The sequence below is a fragment of the Mastigoproctus giganteus genome, chromosome 10 (genome assembly GCF_048544385.1).
Source record: "Mastigoproctus giganteus isolate SK-2022 chromosome 10, ASM4854438v1, whole genome shotgun sequence".
Taxonomy (NCBI): domain Eukaryota; kingdom Metazoa; phylum Arthropoda; class Arachnida; order Uropygi; family Thelyphonidae; genus Mastigoproctus; species Mastigoproctus giganteus.
Window position 1 is genome coordinate 68,457,648 of NC_143584.1, and position 23,051 is coordinate 68,480,698.

A 23,051-nucleotide genomic window follows, 5' to 3' on the forward strand; every position below is an offset into this window, starting at 1 on the left:
TTAGGGTAGCTAGGAATAGAAACAGGTGCATGTATACCTGCATGTACACCAATGCTAGGAGTTTGGTAAATAAATTTGATGAATTTGAGGTATTGCTCAAAACATCAAAGGCAGATATTGTTGGGATATCAGAGATGTGGTGTCACACAGATATAAGGAATGCGGAACTGGAATTTGGGGAATACAATGTGTATAGAAAGGATAGACAGGACAGGAGGGGAGGAGGGGTTATGCGATTAGTTAAGAAACACATAAAATCCAAGGAAGTGAAGCCAGTCGACATCGATGGACAGGGCAGTGTCAAGTCAGTTTGGTGTGACATAAGCATAGGGAAATAAAAATTGAGAGTAGGAGTCTGCTATAGGCCTAATGACTCTGATGAGTATAATAAGATATTGTACAGGGAAATAGAGTGGGCCAGTAAATCAGAGAGTCTTATAATGGGGGATTTTAATTTCCCAGATATTGACTGGAATTTGTGGGTTGGTCACTCACACACTAGCAAGGCTTTTGTGGATTTATTGGATGATTGTTTTCTACATCAGCATGTTCGTGCGGCAAAAAGAGGGAGCAATACTCTTGATCTGATTATAAGTAGTGATTCTTCATGCATTAAGAATCTGCAGATAAATGGAACCACTAGGTGGCAGTAATCACAGTGTGTTGAAGTGGGATTTACTCAAGGAGGTAACTACCATCAGAGGTAAAGGGAAGGGTTTTTGTTTACGTAAAGGCGACTATGATGGTCTGAGACAGTATTTAAATTCTATACAGTGGGACCAACTGATGATGTTACCAACAACAAACTCAAAATGGGAAGCATTCAAGGAACTAATCTTGGAAGCTACTAGGCTTTACATACCAACTAAGAAATATTGTTCAAGATTTAGGCCTAAATGGTTGTCAGATGAACTAATGAGACATGTGGCAGAGAAGAAAAATGCATGGAATACATACAAATTAATGGGTGACATGTAAGCCTATGATAGATATAAGTTGGTCTGTAACCAAGTCACAAAGGAGATTAGGCAGGCAAAGGCAGACTACGAAAAATCCTTGGCAAAGGATGCAAAGAAAAACAGAAAAGAGTTCTTTACCTATTTAAACTCAAGAAGGAAAGGGATGAATCAGATTGGTCCACTGGATATTGATGGTTCAACAGTTGAGGATCCTGCTCAGGTGGCTAACAATCTAAACGAGTATTTTGCATCTACATTCACGCATGAGGAGTTATTCAGGAAGGAGAATGACGTAGGTAAAGTAAACATTGGCAGTGAGCTAGATGATTTTGTAATAACTGAGAGGAAAGTGGAGGAGAAATTGTTGAGGATAAACATAAAAAAGGCACCTGGGGTGGATGGGATCTATCCAGTTATATTAAAGGAGGCAGCAAAGGAAGTAAGCAAACCCCTAGCCATAATTATGAGAGCTTCTTTGGACTCAGGGGAGGTACCCATAGACTGGAGATGTGCAAATGTAACCCCAATTCACAAAGGAGGATCAAAGGCTGACACAAGTAATTATAGACCTGTTAGTTTAACTTCTGTTCCAGGTAAATTAATGGAGGCACTGGTTAAAGAAGCACTGCAGGATCATCTAGACAAGAATTCAGTTATAGCTCAGACGCAGCATGGTTTTGTTAAGGGCAGGTCTTGCCTGACCAATTTGACTGGATACTATGATGTAGTCACAAAAGAACTGGATGCAGGGAATAACTTTGATATTATATATTTGGATCTTAGAAAGGCTTTTGATACTGTTGCACATGGAAGACTGCTGCACAAATTGGAGCAGTGTGGCATTGGAGGCAAATTGCTGCTATGGATTAGGGGATGGTTGAGTGGCAGAAGACAGAGAGTGGTAATCAATGGACACTGCTCAACGTGGACTAATGTTATTAGTGGAGTTCCTCAGGGTTTATGAATGATATTGATGATGGGATATCAAGTTTAATGTCCAAGTTTGCAGATGATACAAAGGTTGGCAGGGTTGTTAAGGACACTACTGACGCTATGCTGCTGCTGCAACAGGATCTGGAAAGGTTGACCAGATGGGCTGAGAGGTGGCAAATGAAGTTTAACATTGACAAATGTAAAGTACTACATATGGGAAACAGTAACCGCAGAGCAACGTATCAACTCTGCGGTACTACACTGACAGTGGTGGAGAATGAAAAGGACCTGGGGGTAATTGTGCAGGCAGATATGAAGTTCTCTGAGCAGTGCAGACGAGCTGCAAGAGTATCTCATGGTGTCTTGTCAATGATATACAGGAATTTTTCTAGCAGGGATAAGGAGGTGATTATTCCCTTGTATAAGGCAATGGTTAGGCCACATCTTGAGTACTGTATACAGGTCTGGAGGCCTCATTTCAAGAAGAATGTAGAGCTGCTGGAACAGGTACAGAGAAGGGCAACAAGATTAGTGAATGGAACAAGGGGTTGCTCTTACGAAGAAAGGCTTAAGTTTTGCAAATTACAGAGTCTGGAGACTAGGCACCGCCGAGGTGATCTGATAGAGGTGTATAAGGCTTTGAATGGTTTGAGCATGCTCAATGCCAATGGGATTCTTCATCTTGCTCAGAATAATCACCTCAGAGGGCATAAATTCAAATTGAGGAAGGACGGATGTTGGATAGATGTGCGGAAATTTGCCTTTGGCCAGCGGATGGTTGGTTGGTGGAACCGACTTCCATCACTTGTTGTTGAAGTTGATAGCGTAAACAAATTTAAGGCTCCACTGGACAGGTATTTCGAACGAACGGAGGGGTGAAATGGGAGTGGTGTGTTTTTTTTTTTTTTTTTTTGGCTGATGCTGAATAAGCTTGCTTTCTTGCATCATATGCCTCTACTAATGCTAACTCTGGCAGTAAGCTAGATAACCTTGTAATAACTGAGAGTAAAGTGGAGGTGAAATTGTTGAAGATAAATATAAGAAAGGCACCTGGGGTGGAAGGAATCTATCCAGTTATATTAAAGGAGGCAGCCAAGGAAGTAGGCAAACTGTTAGCCATAATTATGAGAGCTTCCTTGGACTCAGGGGAGGTACCCACAGATTGGAGATGTGCAAATGTGATCCCAATCCACAAAGGAGGATCAAAGGGAGACACAGGTAATTAGAGTCCTGTTAGTTTAACTTCTGTTCCAGGGGAAATTAATGGAGGCACTGGTTAAAGACTTCAGTTGTAGCTCGGCCACAGCATGGGTGTTAAGGGGAAATCTTGTCTGACTAATTTGATTAGATACTATGATGTAGTCATAAAGGTACTAGATGCAAAGAATAACTTTGATATCATATATTTGGATCTTAGGAAGGCCTTTGATACTGTTGCACATGGAAGACTGCTGCACAAATTGGAGCAGTGTGGCATGGAGGCAAATTGCTGCTATGGATAAAGGGGTGGTTGAGTGGGAGAAGACAGAGTGGTAATCAATGGACACTGCTGATCATGGACTAATGTTATTAGTGGAGTCCCTCAGGGTTCAGTGTTGGGTCCATCGTTGTTTTCTGTATTGATAAATGATATATCAGGCTTAATGTCCAAGTTTGCAAACGATATGAAGGTTGGCATGGTGGTTAATGTTACTAATGACAGTATACTGCTGCAACAGGATCTAGAAAAGTTGAGCAGATGGGCTGAGAGGTGGCAAATGAAGTTTAACATTGACAAATGTAAAGTACTGCATATGGGAAGCAGTAATCCCAGAGTAATATATCAACTCTGTGGTACCACATTGACAGTGGTAGAGAATAAAAAGGACCTGGAGGTAATTGTGCAGGCAGATATGAAGTTTTCTGAGCAGTGCAGATGGTCTGCAGGAGTAGCTCATGGTGTCTTGTCAATGATATACAGGAATTTTTCTAGCAGGGATAAAGAGGTGATTATCCCCTTGTATAAGGCAATGTTGAGGCCACACCTTGAGTACTGTATACAGGTCTGGAGGCCTCATTTTAAGAAGGATGTAGAGCTGTTGGAACGAGTACAGAGAAGGGAAACAAGATTAGTGAACAGAATAAAGGGTTGCTCTTGCGAAGAAAGACAGATTTTGCAAATTACAGTGTCTGGAGAGTAGGCACCTCCGAGGTGATCTGATTGAGGTGTATGGTTTGAGCCTGCTCAATGTTGATGGGATTCTTCCTCTTGCTCAGAATAATCACCTGAGAGGGCATAAATTCAAATTGAGGAAAGATGTGCAGAAGTTTGTCTTTAGCCAGCAGGTGGTTGATTTCTGGAACAAACTTCCATCTGTCATTGTAGAAGTTGATAGCTTAAATAGATTCAAGGCAGAACTGGACAAACATTTGGAGCTAGGGGATGGGTGAAATAAGGGTTTTTTTTTTTTTTTTTTTTTTCTTTTGGCTGATGCTATATAAACTTGCTTTCTTGCATCATGTGCCCTTGCTAATGCTAAACAAAACAACAGTGGACCCAACACCGAACCCTGTGGGACTCCACTAATAACCTTATTCCACAAAGAGCAGCATCCATCGATTACCACCCTCTGCCTTCTCCCACTCAACCATCCTTTTATCCATTGTAGCAACTTACCCTCAATACCATTCTGCTCCAATTTGTACAGTAGTCTTCCATGCACAACAGTGTCAAAAGCTTTCCTGAAATCCAAGTATATGATATCAAAATTATTTTTTGCATCCAGTTCCTTTGTAACCACATCATAATATCCTATCAAATTTGTCAGACAAGACTTTCCCTTAACAAACCCATGCTGTGTCTGAATTATTACTGCTGTCTTGTCTAGGTGATCCTGCATCACCTCTTTAAACAGGGACTCCATTATTTCCCCCCAGAACAGAAGTTAAACTAACAGGTCTATAATTATTTTTGTCACCCTTTGAACCCCCTTGGTGAACTGGAGATACATTTTCACATCTCCAGTGCATAAGGACCTCCCCAGACTCTAAGGATGCTCTCATAATTATAGCTAAGGGTTTGAAGTTTGTTTGAACAAACTTCAACAGATTGAAGTTTGTTCCAACTATAAACCACCCGCTGGCCAAAGGCAAATTTCTCCACATCTATTCTACAATTGTCTTTCCTCAATTTGAATTTATGTCCCCCCTCAGGTGAGTAATCAGCTTTAAGCTTGCTCAAACCAAGGCCTTATACAACTCAATTAGATCACCTTGCAGGTGCCTAGTCTCCAGACACTGCATTTGCAGAACTTAAGCCTTTCTTGCAACCTTTGTTTCACTAACCAATCAAGTTGCCGCTCTCTGTATTCGTTACAGCAGTTCTACATCCTTCCTAAAATGAGGCTTCCAGACCTGTATGCAGTACTTGTGGTGTGGCCTGACCATTGCCATATACAAGGAGACAATCACCTCATTATCCTTGCTAGAAAAATTCCTGTATATCATTAACAAGATACCATGAGCTACTCTTGCCACCTTTCTGCACTGCTCAGAAAACTTCATATCTGACTGCACAATTACCTTTTCATTCTCCATTACCTGTGTGTAGTACCACCCAGTTGGTACGTTATTCTAGGATTACTGCCACCCAGTGCTTTTTTTGGGATGGTAAGCAATGGTACCAGCATCTTTATTAACAGTGACGTGTGTCATCTTGGAGGCAGTACACTTAGAAATTTGTAATATTCCATAAATTTTTTCACATGTTTACCTATGTTCAAATAAGCTTAAAGTGATTTAACTAAACTTGCATTTTTTGCTGTCTACTGTTAAGATATTTTCTATATAAAACTTTATAACCATTTTTTTAGAATTCTAAATTACTCAGTCAGATTTCTGTTTAACAAACTCCTTTTATAGCAATTTTTTTTTTGAATTCCCCTTGGAAATTACATTTAAAATAGTTTCCATTGAGTAAAGAAAATTTTCATATAATGAAAAGCTTAGGAGAGACTTAACTGGGTATGCACTGTTCATACTTCTGGCCTTCAGGCAATTTAGGAAATTAATGCTGCTGCTAAGCAAAAATTGAGAGAGCTAAAGGGATTACCATTCTACAACTTAGGTGTACCTGGTAAAACCTATCTGACCACCTGTCCCACAAAGGGAGAAGTTGCGCTGGTCAACAGTCAGCAGATCAAGGGGTATTCCCAATGGGCTCTGGCCCACCTACTGCAGTGAGGTCCAACGTTTTCCTGTACAGGGGCCATATTCAAAGTTAAATTTGTTTCAGGGGCAGCACCGAGTGATTCGAGAAAAATTGGTGCATTACATTTTCCGTATCTTGTTACATGTAAAATGAAGTTTCTGTTTTCTTGTTACCATTTTTTATTTTCAGGCTATATAAAAAAAATGCAAATTCCCAATACTTTTATGTATAACAAATCTATGTCAATTTATTTTTTAGATTTTATTAAAATTATAAAAATATGACTTTCTTTTCTTTTTCAAAAAAATACCTTACTTTTGCCTTTAAATGCTCACTTTAGAAAATTTACAACCTGAAAGGATAGCTACTTATGATGAATATAAGGTGAATAAATTAAAATAATGAAACACCTAAAATTGAAAATATTCAAAAATTTTATTTAGTACAATACACGATTACATTTACTAAACAGAATATTTAATGATAAAATTTTTTTGATGATTAGCAACATTTAAAATGCTATATTCACTTTCTACGCGGGCCGTAGGTTGGACAATGCGGTGAATCAACTGTACGTGCCCCATTCAAGAATTGGGGTAGAGTAATTTACTTTTACCTCAACAAATAATCATCTATTGTTTTGCGGAAGTACGTTATCCACATTTTTCCGTAAATTTTCCCTATGTCGGTTTACATGGTCACAGTAGCTGAATGGTATGGCAATGACAATAAAAAAAAAAAAAAGAAAGAAAAGAAAAAAATTCAAATTTAAGAACTAGTGACAATATCGATGACAAGAGAAGGGAAATGAGGACAACAAAGGTATTAAACCTTCTAAACATGAAATGTTGGCATTTGGTGAGAATGAAGTTAGAAAATTGTCTATTAGGCTTCAGTTAAATGAAAGAGATACAATTCGTGGATTTCAAGAATATCTAATCGAAAAGACTGTTTCGGAAAAATTGAAGAGCATTTGATGAATGCCGTGAGTATGATACCAATTTCATCAAGTGAATGTGAACGAGGATTTTCACAAATGAATCTGATCATCAGCCCAACCACAGCTTCGTTGATGACAAAAGCAATTTCTTCACTACTATTTCTTAAAATTGTAGGCCCACTGCTAACATACTTTGATCCAGCAACAGACACAAACAAGAAATGAAGTCGGCATAGTGTGTTGAATGAGAACTCAATAAAAATTTGAAATATTCTATAAAAACTTTATTATTAATTTTTTTTACTTATTATTTTTTATTTATTACTTTTTTTTTTTTTTTTACATACTTGAATAATAAATTTATGTTTAATAAACTGTGTGTTAATATACTTAATTTGTTTTTCTTATTACAAAAACATTACTACTAAAGTAACATATCAGGAAATAATTTTTTAGAGTACTGTACTTTTCATGTGCTTTTAATTTTCAACTTTTCCTGATAGCAAAGAATGAGTACCAGCACCTATTCTTTTTACAAAATAAAACACTGCTGCTACCCATATGCAGTACTTTACATTTGTCACTGTTAAACTTCAGTTGCCATTTCTTAGCACATCTGCTCAACTTTTTCCAGATCCGGTTGCAGATCGTTTCCAGATCGTTACTGCATTAACAACCCTGCCACCCTTTGTATTGTCTGCAAACTTAGACATTAACCCTGATATACCTTCAATATCATTGATAAATACAGAAAACAATAATGGGCTGAACACCCTGGAGGACTCCACTAATAACATAAGTCCACAAAGAGCAGTGTCCATTGATTACCACTCTCTGTCTTCTCCCACTCAACCATCCTTTCATCCATTGTACCAACTTGCTCTTAATGCCATACTGCTCCAATTCATACAGTATTCTTCCATGTCCAACAGTATCAAAAGCTTTCCTAAAATCAAAAGTATGTGATATGAATATTATTTTTTGCATCCAGTTCCTTTGTCACCACATCACAGTATTCAATCAAATTTCTGAGACACGACTTCCCCTTAACAAACCCATGCTGTGTCTCAACTATAACTGCAGTCTTGTCTAGATGATCCTTCTTTAACCAGTGACTCCATTATTTTCCCTGGAACAGAAGTTAAATTAACAAGTCTATAATTACTCATGTCACCCTTTGAAACCCCTTACTGAATTGGGGGCACATTTTTACATCTCCAGTTAATGGGGGACTGCCCCTGAGTCGAAGGAAGCTTTCATAATTATGGATAAGGATTTGCTTACTTCCTTTGCTGCTCCTTTAATATAAATAGATGGATCCCATCAACCCGAGGTGCCTTTCATATGTTCAATTTCAACAATTTCTCCTCCACTTTGCTCTCAATTAATACAAAATCACTTAGCTCCCTAGGAAATTAATGCTGCTGCTAAGCAAACTCCCTGCCAGAGTCTGATAAATGTCTAGCCCCCCACTTCCCTACAGACATCCTCATGTGTAAATGTAGATTCAAAACACTCATTCAGTTTGTCAACTACCTCAGCAGGTTCATCACTAATTGAACAGACAATATCAAGTACACCAATCTGATTCATCCCCTTCCTTCTAGACTTCACATAAGTAGAGAAGTCTTTACTCTTTTTCTTTGCATCCTTTGCCAAAGATTTCTCGTTATCTGCCATTACTTGTCTGACATCTTTTGTGACTTGATTACAGACTATCTTATATCTACCATAGGTTATATGTGTCTCAATTTATATGCAACCCATGTATTTTTCTTCTCTGCCACAAGTCTCATTAGTTCATCTGACATCCATTTAGGCCTAAACCTTGAACAGTATTTCAATTTTTGGTATGAAAAGCCTAGTAGCTTCCAAGGTTAATTCCTTGAATGCCTCCCATTTAGAATTTGCTGTTACTAACATCATCAGGTGGTCACACTGTATAGAATTTAAAAAATCTGAGACCACTGTAGTCATTTTACAAAAGCAAAAGCTCTTCCCTTTAGCCTTGACAGTAGTTACATCTTTAAGTAATTCCCACATCAGTACATTGTGATCACAGTCACCCAGTGGTTCCTTTATTGCAAATTCTTAATGCATGAATAGAATAATCACTACTGGTAATCAGATCAGGAGTATTACTCCCTCTGGTTGCCTCTTGAACATGCTGCAGTAAAAAACAATCATCCAATAAATCCACAAAAGTCTTGCTAGTGTGTGACCAAACCACAAAGTTCTGGTCTACATCTGGAAAGTTAAAATCCCCCATTATAAAATAATCTGATTTACTGGCTCACTCTATTTCTTTGTAGAGTTGTTCATTGTACTCATCAGTCATTAGGCCAATAACACCCTCCTACTCTCAACTTTGCTTTCCCAGTGCTTAGGTCACACCAAACTGACTGAACACTGAACACTGACTGAACACCCATGTCAACTGGATGCACTTCCTTAGATTTTATGCGTTTCTTAACAAATGGCATTACCCCTCCTCCCCTGTCTATTCTTTCTATACACATCATACTCCCAAATTCAAATTCTGCATTTCTTATCACTGTATGACAACATGTGTCTGATATCCCAACATCAGCCATTGATGTCTTGGCCAGCACTTCAAATTCATCAAATTTATTTACTCTACTCCTAGCATTATTGTAATTGCAAGTATACATGTACCTGTTCTTACTCTACCCTAACACAACCCATGTATTTACTTGTTCCATGGTGACTCCCAGCAGTCCTTGAAGTCTCCATTACCTCACTTTCCAGGCTCATTCCAACAGAAGCAGTGAAAGAATCACTTTCACCTCTGCATGTGGCTACTGTTAATCTAATAGTCTGTGACAAGCACATAATAGGGGCAGAGTAAAGTGCAGTGGTCTGCTCACAACTTACACCAATGAGTATTATGATCACCTACCTAATATGATGTTGGACTGCTAGGCTGCGTCTCATCTTAAAACAACCAAATAAACAACAGGAACTTCCGGAGTCATATCAACAAATAGCACTTCTCTCGGTATTAAGCAAGCTATTTGAACACCTGCTCAGAGACGGGATTGAAACTCACTACTTGGCTACAGGCCAGCAGTCTCCAAACCAGTTTGGCTTCAGACAGGGCTGCTCCACCCAGGATGTCTGGATGGAGCAGCCCTTAAATTTAAAATTTTTTGTTTTAGGGCCAGGAAATTGGGGTTGGGGGTTGATTTGGCAGACACTTTAACAAATGTCTCCCCTAGAGTGTTCTCAATTGCAGTTGGCTCTGCAATTGTACATCCATTATGTTCTAGGATTGATGTAGTGTACAATTTGTATCTGCCCTTCATTTTCTAGACTTTCGACACAAGCTTTATTACGCCATCTAGTGGAAGTGAAGCAACTCCAAGATTCCTTCTGATTTTGACGTCGAGCATAACATGCTTTGGGACGTGCATGTTTGTTTGTTTGTTATTTGGTTTTTAGGAGCATTAGCAACTAAGGCCATATTGCTCCGGACGTGCATGCTTGAAGGCTATTAGATTATCTGTGGTGGGATAACAACAAAATATTCCCCATGCTTTGTTTTGAGCCGTTCTGTCTTTCTGCTGTGCAATCTACATTCCACCTTGGTCTTCAAGACAATCGTGGAAATCAGGTTAAGTCTTTAGAACTGCAATTGTTGCTGCTTGGATGAGTCTTTCAGTGTTGTACATAACTATGTCATTAATTGGCTCCTGACTGACTGTGATAGTACAGGAACTCCCCATACTATCATGCAAGTATTATTGCATGATAGTACGCAATAATACTTGCGTAATATTGTGTTACGCATAATATTGTATATTGTATTAATATTGTATCTCCCAGTATTACGCAAGTCGACTTACGGAAAGTCGACTTGTGTAATAACTCGACTTGACATAAGTTTTTGCCAGCCGGAGCAAACTTAAATTGTGGAAATGTATTTTGTATCCCATAGGAATAAATGGAGGTATCGTGAAAATATCATAATGTGAACCCAATAACAAATTGGTGGGTTTTTTTTTTTTTTTTTTTTTTTGTAATTTGTTTCAAGTCCTTGGAAGTTGAAAATTTCTATATTATTAAACTATTTATCTCTCTAAAAGAGGGAAATATGCTAGACATCAGAATCAGAAGGAATCTTAGAGCTACTTCACTTCTTCCATCTAGATGGCGTAACCTAAGCTTGTGTGGAATGGAAAAATTATAATGGAAATTGCACTACCATTTTAATCGTTATCATATGTTCCCGTTATAAGAATCAATTTTAAATGTCTTTGTGATATTTTTTAAAGCATGTTTCTGGAGGTCACAACCATAAAACTAAAAACAATTTGCACTTTCCGGTTTATTGGGCTTTTCTGTTAGTGCATCAAATTATAAAAGGGTAGTAAACTCAATCTTATTGCATTTACAATAATACCAATAACTGCAATTGTGTGGGTTTTTACACTATTATTGTGAAATGCGTTCCCCTTCACTGAAATCTTCAATCATATAAAAAACAAATTTTCAGAAACTTCTCTTCATTCCTATTTATGTATTACAATGAAGAAGAGAAAGCGACCAATAGAAAGTGTAAATGGTGGCAGTGCCAGGAAACAAAACAAAATTGATTAAGATGAATATGATTAAGAAATACAAAGGACAAAGTCTGTCATCTATTGCAAGGAAATTAGGTCTCGCTGCTTCAACACTGAATACTATTTTAAAGGACAGTGCACACATAAAATAACATGTCAAAGGATCTACCCATTTAAGAACAACAATTATCACAAAACAATGTTCAGGTGCTATAGCGAAGATGGAACAGCTGTTAATAATATGGATGGAAAATCAGGTTCAGAAGCGAGTGCTCCTGAGTCTGATGACCATTCAAGCAAAAGCAAGAAGTATTTATAAAGATATTAAGGATAGGTACGGCGAACCCCAACCCAAGTTCATGGCAAACAACGGGTGGTTTAATAAGTTTGAGCGTTGCGATGGTTTCCACATTGCGGTGAAGTCGCCAGTGCCGATTCTGCAGCTGTAGAGAAATTTTGTGATGTGTTGGAAAAAATTATTGATGAAGCCGGCTATTCAATGTAGCAAATTTTTAATGTTGATGAGACCACTCCGTATTGGAAAAAAAATGCCAGATCAAATATACATTGCTGAAGAGATAAATACAATGCCAGGCGTCAAAAGATAGGGCCATGCTCTTTTTTTTTTTTTTTTTATATATAAACCCCAAACACGAGAGTTTTACCTCCTATAGTACATAGTACTGTGCTTGGGTTGGAGGTTGAGAAAATGAAAGAAGATATTTGTTGACATTGGACTTTAACTTCTGTAGACTGTAACTTTCAGGAAATACGTATGAAGGAAAGTTGTTCCAGAAAACAGCAGTTGAATGGAATGAATAAACGAGGAAGATGAAAAGTTGGTTCTGTGAGTTCGGAGTTGGACAGCGGCAAGTGTTCGGACTGTTTTGAAAGAGAGAGTGGGAATTATAGAAGCCAATTCAGAAGAACAGTGCCCGTGGAGGTATCGGTAGAAGAGGCATGCAGCAGAAACAGTACGTCTATGAGACAGCGAGTGGAGAGACTTTGTTAAAGAAGAATCATTAATTAACATAACTGCCCTCTTCTGAATGGAATCAAGAAGCCTGAGAGAGGTTTCGGGAGCACCGCCCCCAGATGTGGGAACAATATTCCATGGCAGGGCAGATTTGCGATTTATACAGAGTGAGCAGCTGTTTGGAAGAAAAGTAATGCCGAGAGCGAAAGAGAAAACCAAGTTTTTTAGCTGCAGAGGAAGCAATATTTGTAATGTGCTTGTGCCAAGAGAGATTAAAAGTCAGGGTAATCCTCAAAAGAGATATATCAGTTTGCCTAGAAATCGAAGTGTCACTAAAGATAAGCATAGGAGCAGAAGAATCCGATCCTTTTTGCAAGATATAAGACAAGACTGAGTTTTAGAAGGGTTGAAATCAACTAAGTTGTCTTTACCCCACTGGAGAATTACCTGAAGATCAGCATTTAAGGAATTGGTAGCAGATTTTTGAGAAGTTGAAGCTGATTGAGCAGGACAAGGTTTCTCAAAATGTAAAGTGGAATGCAATGTGCTATCATCGGCAAAACTATGGATAGGATTTCCAGTCAATGGAAGAAGGTCATTAATATACAAGAGGAAAAGAGTTGAGGAAAGAACTGAACCTTGCGGGATACCGGCATTAGTGAAGAAATTAGAAGACAGAGCCATCTACCATCACCTTCAGTGAACGATTAGAGAGAAAACTGGATAACCAATTACTAAAAACAGTTGGCAAACCATAAGATTGAAGCTTGTTTAGAAGACCTTTATGCCAAACATGATCGAAAGCCTTTGAGATGACAGGAGCAACTACTTGTGTTTCACCGAACCTTTCCATTGAATTAGTCCATAAAATGGGTAACATAAGCCAGAATATCACCAGTGGATCGACACTGACGGAATCCATACTGGCGATCGTTGATCAGACGGAAGGGTTCTAGGTAGTTTAAGAGTTGGCGGTTAATTGATTTTTCCATTACTTTAGAAAAAGTAGAAGTAATTGCAATGAGACGATAATTGGATGGGAGGGATTTGTCACCCTTTTTAGGAACTGGCTGGATATGAGCAAATTTCCAAGCAGAAGGAAAAACACCTTTAGAATAAGAAAGTGAAAAAAGGCGGCAAAGAATAGAAGTAAGTTCAGTAGCATAGGTTTTGAGAACAAGTGGAGAAATACCATCGGGACCTCGAGCTTTCTTAGCGTCAAGATTCGTCAAAATCCTTCTGACATCCTTTTGACAGAAGACCAGAGGGGGTGCTGAATGGTTGTTATTTGGTTTTTAGGAGCATTAGCAACTAAGGCCATATTGCTCCAGGAATATGCGGTGGTCATTCCCTTGACCTTTCCGCATCCTCCGTATTTGGTGGTGACGGGCTCGAACCCCGGTCTAATCAAGAAGCGTGTGCTACGCACTGCTGCTCCTTCCCACCTGGCTAGGGAGGCGCCGTGCTGAATGGAGCGTGTTGGGAATAGTGGGAGGTGTTTTACCAAGATTATTAATACATGAGTTGGAAGAAAAATGGGATGCTAGCAGGTCAGCTTTATCCTTGGCTGAAGTGACAACAGAGTCATCTGGTTTGGACAGAGGTGGGATCAGAGATGGGCAAAAATTGTGGCTAATAGCTTTGGCAAGAGACCAGAATGCTCGGCTACCATTAGGGCAAGAAGCAAGTTTTCTACTCTTAGCCTGTTCAAACTCTAGTTTGGACTGATTAATAACTGCTTTACAATTGTTGCGAGCTTTGGTGTACGCAGAAAATGAAACTGAAGAATTAGAAACAAACCAATTACGATATGCAACATTATTCTCTTGAATAGCCTTAGCAAATTTATTGGAAAACCAAGGTTTAGAAAAAGGACGAAATTTTAAAATGGAGTGTGGGATAAAGGATTCCATTCCTGTAAGAATAATTTCACTGACACGATCTGAGCAAACATTGACATCAGAAGTTTTGAAACAGTAATCCAACCAAGGAAAAGAAGAAAAGAAATCTCGCAGGTCATCCCATTTTGCATTCTTATAATGCCAAACAACACGAATAGCTGTGAGATAGAAGCCACTGCTTCTATTAGAAAAAGATCAAGCGTATTCGGTGTATGATTAGGATTGTCCGTTATTCTTGTAGGTAAATAAACAATCTGTGCAAGGTTATTAGTAATTGCAAAAGCCTCGGCATCTCGACCAGCTGGGTCGGTGTGACTAGAAAACGGAAGCCAGCTGGAGTTGTGAATATTAAAATCACCAAGTAAAATTACCTCACTGTTAGGAAAGTTGGACTGGAGAAAGTCAAGTTGTAAAGAGAGGAAGTCAAAGAGCTCCAAGTGATTAGTGGAGTTGGGAGAACGGTAGAGACAACAGATTAATTTGACATAATGAGGTAGGGAGATTTTAAGCCAGAGAAGATCAAAGAGAGGAGATTCCAAATTGCCAAGTCTCTGACAGGGAATATCAGAACGGACATATTCCCAAGTACCACCTTTGAGGCGAAAGGAATCATACAGCGAATAATTTGGGCATCTGAGATGAGCAGTAGTTGAATCAACCGATAACTGAGATTCTGTCAGAAAAAGTACATGGGATTTGGCAGACTGCAAGTGGAAATGGACATCGTTAAGATTAGAATTGAGACCACATATATTTGTGAAATGAATTAGGAAGTGCTTGGGAGGTTTAGATCTTTTCGCAGATAAGCTTATTCTATTACTTTGACAATTCATGGTGTATTCAATAGTAAGAAAAAGTGGGTGAGACATGCTGTATGAAGTAATGAAATTTTTGGATATGGTGTACACATGGTAAGAATATACCCAGATCCTTGACATAACGTGGCCTCGACAATGTTCCCCACATACAGACTACTCGGACTCCCTCCTGTCACTATCTGGCAGAGTAGAGGTAGCAAGATTATACACTAGCTGATCTGGAAGCCTCCTAGAGAGTTACCAATAGGTTCAGTCCAGTGTACTAACTAGCGGCCGGCCTGCGAACACTGTTGTAGAGCTGTACCCCTGAAATGTAAGGAATATTGGATCTCGCCACGACGTTCATCATAACCTCAAAAGTCAATCATACTGCATGATGGAAGAGATAGGGAAGGGTTGCCCGGAACTTAGCTCTAGAGACTAAACATAGGTTCCACCTCTTCAAGCCTCCAAATAAGCAAAGTGGTGGTATTGCACCAGTTGATGAGTCATCTACCACCTAGTACTGCCTGGTAACATTGAGGGGCGGCATTCCTCCATGTTGTGTGGGCGCCACACCTCGACCCCTGCTTACGTTGATTCACACCTGGGTGGTCACCCACCATTTACTTGTGCATGGAGGTTATACCCAGGAATAGAATGCCAGGCATTAAAAGATAGGGCCATGCTCTTGCTTGGGGCTAATGCAGCGGGAGATTACAGATTACTGCCACTGCTTGTGTAGCATTCTGGAAATCCTCGTGCATTTAAGGGCATCAATAAAGCCACCCTATCTGTGCATTTCCGACTGAACCAAAGATCATGGATAACAATATCTCTCTCTCTTTGAGGATTGGGTTAAATGCTGCTTCATTCCCGAGGTTGAAAAATATTGTAAAAACAACAACGTTCCTTTCAAGATTTTCCTTCTATTAGATAATGCTCCTGGACATCCTATGCATCTAGATGATTTCAATTCAAACGTGAGAGTCATATTTCTACCGCCAAACACGACTTCACTCAACCAATCTATGGATAAGGGTGTTATTTTGAATTTAAAAGCATACTGTTTATGCACAACATTTGCAAGGCATTGTCTGCAGTAGACAATGAGAAAAATTATGTTAAGAGACTTTTGGAAATCTATCAATATTTACCATGCCATCTTAAACATTAATAAGGCCTGGCAGAAATTATTAAAAGTTGTTTAAATAGTGCATGGAAGAAAATATGCCCACGGCACGTAAAAGGCTTTGAAGGATTTGAAAAAGACAAATCATATGAAGAGGTTACAGATAAGATTATAAAGGTGCAGAGCTACTTCAGTTGAAGGTTAATGCCAAAGACACGGAGGAGTTAACAGAGGAAGAAGAGAAGGAATTATCTAACGAAGAATTTATTGACTTGCAGGCAGCGATATTGAAAGAAGAAAATGCTGAAGAAGCTCAAGATGAACCAAATGAGGAGCTGAGATGCTTCATCACCAGAGAGAGAGAGATGGCAATGGAATTTCGTAAAATTGCATCGGCAATGGCGAGGTTTGAGAAGATGAATCCTGACAGCGTACGATTCTTAAAAGTTAAGAGAGGGGTGAATGATATGCTTGCTTGCTACAAAGAAATCTAAGAGGAAAAGAAAAATAAAACACCGTCCAGTCATTCATTAATATGTTCTTTTGTAAGGTTGAGCGGCTGACTCAACCTTATGGGATGTACTTATCAGCTGAAGAAGTCAATTCTGGTAATGATGCTCGAGATGTAAAACTTACTGACATTATGCCTGTCTCCTCTCTTTATTTGTAATTTTATAATTTTGAATTTTTTTTTTAAATTTCAGGCTTTCTGTAATTTTTTCTGCACATGAGATAAAAAATTGAATAAATACAATAAATAATTCTATTTACATGTTCGCTGAACATTTCTTTTTTGATTCAATCAATTCAGCTAGTACGGTTGCAAGTGCTGCACAAGAATGAGTGAAATTCCGACTTATGTAGAGTTCCGTGGAACGCAACCCTTACGTAAGTCAGGGAGTTCCTGTACTAACATTACCAGATGTCTGAAGGCATTCCAGTTAGCGTGAACAAACTTCCATTATGGTATCCTAGCCAGGTGGCTTTGTCTCCTATTGAAAAGGGTGAATAACACGGTGAAGTGATCACTACCATAAAGGTTGTCTTCCACCTCCCATGTACAAACAGGGAGAAGTGACAGAGAGCACACAGAGATCTATTGCACTAAAGAAGAAGCCTGAAAAACAAGATGCAGGATATTTCAGAGACTGCTGGGAGTCATTGCAGTACAAGTAAACACATGGGTTGTGTTAGGGTAGCTAAGAATAGAAACAGGTGCATGTATACTTGCGTGTACACCAATGCTAGGAGTTTAGTAAATAAATTTGATGAATTTGAGGTACTGCTCAAAGCATCAAAGGCGGATATTGTTGGGATATCAGAGACGTGGTGTCACACAGATATAAGGAATGCAGAACTGGAATTTGGGGTGTACAACGTCTACAGAAAGCATAGACAGGATAGGAAGGGAGGAGGGGTTATGCTATTAGTTAAGAAACACATAAAATCCAAGGAAGTGAAGCCAGTCGACATCGCTGGACAGTGCAGTGTCAAGTCAGTTTGGTGTGGCATAAGCATTGGGAGATCAAAACTGAGAGTAGGAGTGTGCTGTAGGCCTAATGACTCTGATGAGTATAATAAGAAACTGTACAGGGAAATAGAGTGGGCCAGTAAATCAGAGTCTTATAATGGGAGATTTTAATTTCCCAGATATTGACTGGAATTTGGGGGCTGGTCCCTCACACACTAGCAAGGCTTTTGTGGATTTATTGGATGATTGTTTTCTACATCAGCATGTTCGGGAGGCAAATAGAGGGAGTAATACTCTTGATTTGATTATCAGTAGTCATTCTTCATGCATTAAGAATCTACAGATAAATGAACCACTAGGTGGCAGTGATCACAGTGTGCTGAAGTGGGATTTACTCAAAGAGGTAACTACCATTAGGGGTAAAGGGGAGGGTTATTGCTTTCGTAAGGGCGACTACGATGGACTGAGACAGTATTTAAATTCTGTACAGTGGGACCAACTGATGATGTTACCAACAGCAAAATCAAAATGGAAAGCATTCAAACAACTTATCCTGGAAGCTACTAGGCTTTACATACCAACTAAGAAATATTGTTCACGGTTTAGGCTAAATGGATGTCAGATGAACTAATGAGACATATCGCAGAGAAGAAAAATACATGGGATACATACAAATTAACACATGACACAGAAGCCTATGATAGATACAAGTTGATCTGTAACCAAGTTACAAAGGAGGTTAGGCAGGCGAAGGCAGATTACGAGAAATCTTTGGCAAGGGATGCAAAGAAAAACAGCAAAGAGTTCTTTGCTTATGTAAACTCTGGAAGGAAGGGGATGAATTAGATTGGTCCACTTGATATCAATGGGTCAACTGTTGATGATCCTGCTCAGGTAGCTAACAAACTAAATGAATATTTTGCATCGACATTCACACACAAGGACCTATTCAGCGAGGGGAATGCCAGAGGTGTATTCAACTCTGGCAGTAAGCTAGAGAATCTTGTAATAACTGAAAGTAAAATGGAGGAGAAATTGTCGAAGATAAACACAAGAAAGGCACCTGGGGAGGATGGGATCTATCCAGTTATATTAAAGGAGGCAGCAAAGGAAGTAAGCAAATCGTTAGCCATAATTATGAGAACTTCCTTGGACTCAGGGGAGGTACCCACAGATTGGAGATGTGCAAATGTGACCCCAATTCACAAAGGAGGATCAAAGGATGACACAAGTAATTATAGACCTGTGAGTTTAACTTCTGTTCCAGGAAAATTAATGGAGGCACTGGTTAAAGGAGCACTACAGGATCATCTAGACAAGACTTCACTTATAGCTCAGACACAGCATGGTTTTGTTGAGTTGAAGTCCTGCTTGACCAATTTGATTGGATACTATGATGCAGTCACAAAAGAACTGGATGCAGGGAATAACTTTGATATTATATACTTGGATCTTAGAAAAGCTTTTGATACTGTTGCACATGGAAGACTGCTGCACAAATTGGAGCAGTGTGGCATTGGAGGCAAATTGCTGCTATGGATAAAGGGGTGGTTGAGGGGGAGAAGACAGAGAGTGGTAATCAATGGACACTGCTCATCGTGGACTAATGTTATTAGTGGAGTCCCTCAGGGTTCATGTTGAGTCCATTATTGTTTTCTGTATTTATAAATGATATTGATGATGGTATATCAAGCTTAATGTCCAAGTTTGCAGACGATACAAAGGTTGGCAGGATTGTCAAGGACACTACTGACACTATGCTGCTGCAACAGGATCTGGAAAGGTTGAGCAGATGGGCTGAGAGGTGGCAAATGAAGTTTAACATTGACAAATGTAAAGTACTACATATGGGAACAGCAACCCCAGAGCAACGTATCAACTCTGTGGTACTACACTGACAGTGGTAGAGAATGAAAGAGACCTGGGGGTGGTTGTGCAGGCAGATATGAAGTTCTCTGAGAAGTGCAGATGGGTTGCAAGAGTAGCTAATGGTGTATTGTCAATGATATATAGGAATTTTTCTAGCAGGGATAAGAAGGTGATTATTCCCTTGTATAAGGCAATGGTCAGGCCACACCTAGAGTACTGTATACAGGTCTGGAGGCCTCATTTCAAGAAGGATGTAGAACTGCTGGAACGAGTACAGAGAACGGCAACAAGATTAGTGAATTGGACAAAGGGGAACAATGGAACAAAACTTAAGAATTCCTTCGTAAGAAAAAAGGCTTAAGTTTTGCAAATTACAGTGTCTGGTGACTAGGCACCAGCGAGGTGATCTGATAGAGGTGTATAAAGCCTTCAATGGTTTGAGCATGGTCAATGCTGATGGGATTCTTCCTCTAGCTCAGAATAATCATCTGAGAGGGCATAAAATCAAATTGAGGAAAGACAGCTGTAGGATAGAAGTGTGGAAATTTGCCTTTAGCCAGCGGGTGGTTGGTTGGTGGAACAGGCTTCCATCCCTTGTCGTGGAAGTTGATAGGCTAAATAAGTTTAAGGCTCAGCTGGACAGGTATTTCGAACGAACAGAGGGGTGAAGTGGAAGTGGTTTTTTTTTTTTTTTGGCTGATGCTGCATAAGCTTGCTTTCTTGCATCAAATGCCTCTACTAATGCTAATGCTATTTTGAGGAATCCACAGTATTTTCATTGTTAGAATTTAAATGTGGCCATTTTTAAGATTTGTTGGGTCCGTCTGGTGGCTTTCGAAGGGCTGAGATTTTTTTGTTTTCTCAGTCCTAGATTTATTTCTCTTTGGGAAGAATGGACATCGGCCTATATCCATTTCTTCTTCCTTCCACAAAGAGTTCCAGGACAAATTTGTCCTATACCTCTTGAACTTCTATTTCCATTATTTCTTGTATTGCTTGTGGCTTTACAGATTTTTTTTTTTAATTTCTTAACCACTTTTTGTTTTGGAAGTGGTATAAAACTATGAGGTACAGATTCTGTGTTTTTGTGCATTTTTGTGGCTTAACAAGTAGTGTGTGATGGGAGTAAATGACTTTTGTTGGGACTGTCATTTCTGTTTGGGTTCTGATGGAACCTCTCCCTGTTACCTTCTGAGTGTATGTAGGTTTTTGTTAGTGTGTAAAGGATTCATTGCTTTTCTTGCCACCTGATAGCTTTGCCTTTAGCCTCTAAATTTCTTTTTCTTCTTTCCGTTCCTGGCATGCTCATAAGTAAGCAGGGTACTCTCCTTGATGAGTTTTGTGGCTGAACACAACGTAGTTTCATGGTGCTTTGCAGCATATCAAGTGCAACCAAGGGCTCCACAACAGGCTATTTGTGAGTGTCCATATTTCTGGCACTTAAAGCAACTTAGAGGATTTGGAACATATGGATGCACTGGACAATTAATACAGCCACCTTTGATCCCATCAAGTGGCTGTATTAATTGTCCAATTGTCATTAATTGGTGAATTAAACATCAGGATAACGTTTCTAGTGGGAATAAGTTTCCTATCCCTATGTGCAAAAACTCTTTTAGTTCAGAGAAGGTTTCCCCCCTCAGTAACCTCAAGGAGGCCCCACACTGAGATGACACCTCTCACTGAATTTAATGCTCTGTCGGGTGTCACAGTAATTGGTAGTCCTCTGATGGATGTTGAGTGCCTGTCACTTTTTTGTTTCAATTAAGAGAACCCCAAAACTTTGGAATCGGATCTGAACTTTGGAACTGGACATGACAATACTCTGTTCAAGGTCTCTTTGCTGAACTGACATTGCCTGGATCTTGGATTTTATTTTCAGACAGGGATTGCGTCAGGCATATGAAGAAATTAGTTTACCAGGATTAATAGTGTTCTTAGCATTCGTCAGTGCCAGGGCTCCCCACCCACTACAGAGCCAAAATGGGATGCCCACTACTTGGCAAGCAATAAATGCCCTTAGGAGCTGGACGGCAGGGCTACCCAGACACCATGTCCACACTGCTGACAGCCTGAATCCTGATCATCAGACCATGAGGTAGGGGCATGGCATTGACACAGATTGCCCTAGAAAGTGAACCCACTAGCTGATTAATCCTGGCCGGGCCTTCCAGGACCACCTGTCTTTCATCAAAGCAAGGGCCAAAGTGGTGTGTTGAAGCTGGGCCCATCCACCACCAGGATCCCCCTTTCTGAATTTCCACAGGTTGAAGAGCATGGCAAACATGCCAGATTCCTATGATGTTAGCCTGGAACCTAGACTGTGGGTGCTGGATCCCAGTAATGCTAATCTGAGAACCCAGCAGCATCACTAGGTGGTCCCCTCACCATGTACTGGTGCCCAAGTTGAAGAGAAGGGACTTGAAGCAAAGTTATTACAATTAAAAGTGACTAAGGCACCAGTAGCTGATGGAATCTATTGAATTATACAAAAAGAATCATCAAAAGATGTAAGTAAAAAGTAAACCTTTAATTGATTTAATGGGAACATCTTTCAATTCAGGCAACGGTCTTATAGATTGAAGGCTGCAAATGTCTTTTCTATTCAAAAGGTGTCCCACAAAGTGAAATGAGCAACTGCAGTCCTGTAAGTTTGACTTCTCTGCCAGGGAGGATTATGGAGTCCTCAAGGATGCAATACAAAATTATCTGGACAGGTATGGAATTATAAGAGAATCACAGAATGGCTTTGATAAAGGCAGATCATGACTAATCTAATTAGCTAATATGAGAAAACAAACATCTCCCATGAATGAGCATCACAATACTGTGGTGAATGTTTTAGGAATGAAGAAGGTTTCTTTGAGGCAGATCCCTAAAAGCATTGAATGCAGATCAGAAGTGGGAAAGAGTGAGGTGTTGTCATGAGACTGTGCAGTATTTTGAAGCTAATGAAACTCAGTTTGGGGGGCAGTATACCACTATGGACGAAACATGGGTGCACCACTTTGACCCTGAAACAAAAGAACAATCAAAACAGTGCAAGCAACCCCTTCTCCACCTCCTAAAAAGTTTTGAATACAGAAGTCAGCTGGGAAAGTCATGGCATCTCTCTTCTGGGATGCAGAAGGAGTGACTATAGTTGGTTTCCTGGAATGAGGTACCATTATCAAGGCTGAGTATTATTCTAACCTACTGAGAAATTTCTGCAAGGAACTGAAGCCTAAGAGATAGGGGAAATTGGCCAAAGGATCTTGCATCAAGACAATGCGCCAGCACAGATGGCATTTATGACTCAGGC

At 39.6% G+C, this 23,051-nt stretch overlaps 1 protein-coding gene across 3 annotated transcripts in view; it reads right to left on the reverse strand.

The window, feature by feature from the left end:
* LOC150079071 (putative ATP-dependent RNA helicase DHX35) overlaps window positions 1-23,051 on the reverse strand; it is a 427,459-nt gene that overhangs the window by 167,863 nt on the left and 236,545 nt on the right. The gene's annotated exons all lie outside the window — the stretch shown is intronic.